The sequence below is a fragment of the Ostrea edulis genome, chromosome 9 (genome assembly GCF_947568905.1).
Source record: "Ostrea edulis chromosome 9, xbOstEdul1.1, whole genome shotgun sequence".
Taxonomy (NCBI): Eukaryota; Metazoa; Mollusca; class Bivalvia; order Ostreida; family Ostreidae; genus Ostrea; species Ostrea edulis.
In genome coordinates, this window is record NC_079172.1 from 50633076 (window position 1) to 50635575 (window position 2500).

At 34.4% G+C, this 2500-nt stretch overlaps 1 long non-coding RNA gene across 2 annotated transcripts in view; it reads right to left on the reverse strand.

Annotated features, from left to right (window-relative positions):
• Positions 1-2500, reverse strand: part of LOC125649635 (uncharacterized) — a 10286-nt gene that overhangs the window by 4755 nt on the left and 3031 nt on the right. The window lies entirely within an intron of this gene.

Here is a 2500-nt window from a genome sequence, read left to right on the forward strand (position 1 = left end):
TCAATCACATGCTAATTAGTGTCAGAATTAGGCCCATGAACTCAATCACCTGCTAATTAGTGTTTGAATCAGGCCTGTGAACTCAATCACATTTTAATTAGTGTTAGAATCAGGACCGTGAACTGGATCATATCCTAATTTGTGTTAGAATCAGGCCCGTGAACTCAATCACATTTTAATTAATGTTAGAATCAGGCCCGTGAACTGCATCATATCCTAATTTGTGTTAGAATCAGGCCCGTGAACTCAATCACATGCTAATTAGTGTTAGAATCAGGCCTGTGAACTCAATCACATCCTAATTAGTGTTAGAATCAGGCCCGTGAACTCAATCACATGCTGATTAGTGTTAGAATCAGGCCCGTGAACTCAATCACATTTTAATTAATGTTAGAATCAGGCCCGTGAACTGGATCATATCCTAATTTGTGTTAGAATCAGGCCCGTGAACTCAATCACATGCTAATTAGTGTTAGAATCAGGCCTGTGAACTGGATCATATCCTAATTAGCGTTAGAGTTAGGCCCGTGAACTGGATTAGTGTTAGAATCAGGCCCGTGAACTCAATCACATGCTGATTAGTGTTAGAATCAGGCCCGTGAACTCAATCACATTTTAATTAATGTTAGAATCAGGCCCGTGAACTGGATCATATCCTAATTTGTATTAGAATCAGGCCCGTGAACTCAATCACATGCTAATTAGTGTTAGAATCAGGCCCGTGAACTGGATCATATCCTAATTTGTGTTAGAATCAGGCCCGTGAACTCAATCACATGCTAATTAGTGTTAGAATCAGGCCTGTGAACTCGATCACATTTTAATTAGTGTTAGAATCAGGCCCGTGAATATAGAGTAACAGCAGTATCAAAGTTATTCATATAGGAAAACGAAAGTATATCGTATGACGTATGCAATTTGTGTGTTATTGAGTTCACGGAATTTCCGGTCGGATCAGTTCACGGGCTTATAGCCTTTCCCTAACAAAAGATGCAGCGGATGTGTATTAACCAACTTTTCCTCTCTATCATATCCAATTCATTAAATCATAACTTATCCCCTAAAGCATTACCTAACCCGTTTGGATAGAAATTTTGGCAAAATACAAACACCAATATAAAAAAGTAGAATATTTTAATTTCAACTTGCACAAATCGTCCCTAGAGTGGTCAACTTATTTCGACTGGTTAGTTGATTGAGCCGATATTGACCCTGACAATCGAGAATCGTGAGAAATATTCAAAATCCAACCCCTTTTTCCTCTCGGAAAATCATTTCGTGTCGTCTTGCCGCTTTAAATATGGGTAATTGTGGTTATTTCGTGTACTTTGATCATTTCTACAGCTGACTACATTTCGTCAACAGTGTTTAAATTATTATTACCGTCTTCCTTGGAAGACGGTATACAGAGTTGAAGTGTTTTACAGTCTTCGGACTTTGCACTTCCTCTCTTTTTTCATTGGTAGAAAGTGCATGAAGTGAAATTTTTCAATTATTTCATTGGTTGAAATGCTCTTCAAGGCAAGGGAGATTATTTTCTGGTGTTCTAATTTTCGTACGACTTAACAATTTTTCAAGATTTTCAATCTTTAAAAAATCGACAAAACGAACAAAAGAAAAATGCAATTCATGAAATTGACACATTACTTTTTTAAAAGCAACTAATACAAAGCATTTCTATGGTTACTTCATTTACAGCTATGTTTTCATTTTTGCATACAAACAGAAAAACTCGCCGTTTTTTGTTTTGATTGCTTGTGTTTTGGGAATTGTCTATTCGGTAGGGCTAATCCCTACAAAACAGTTTTAATGATACCTTAAGCTAAGAATTACATAAGAATAAATAAGGCTTGACTTCAAAATGAGGATCACTGTTTTTTAAAGCATGCAAAAGAATAACCCATCCACCTGTTATTACAATTTAGGTAAACGAGTCTAATTTATGCATTTTCAGAGAAGTATAGTTAATTATGTGTGATTGTTTCATATTTTTTCTTACATATCATAGAGTGACGTTTTTTCATGATTTAAATCAGAGACACAATGGTATTTATGTCTGTGAAGTAACGTTAAATCACAAGAATTTTTATTCAATTTAACTTAGAATTTTGATGAATTCACTCTCGATTGCTGATATGTATTTTATGATATAATTTTTGGCAAAACTATTACAATATTCTCAGGTTCCTGGTTAATTTCTAAAGCAGTTGTACTGTACAATATGCAAGAATAATTTTTATGCAAATTTGAGCAATTTAAATCTTTTTAGTTTGTTTTGTTTCATAACTTTGTTAAAAAATAAATATTTTGATATACACACTGAAAATCTCAGTTTCATTTGATATAGAGGCTTTAATCAGTGCTAATACAGGGAACAGTGATTTTGATTTCCAGTACATATACCCTTCATAAATACAAACTTTTACAATGGGAGTCAGGACACAGCTTTGTAGGCATGATGTCCATGAGATTATTTATTTTAGCTCAATTCAATAATGAA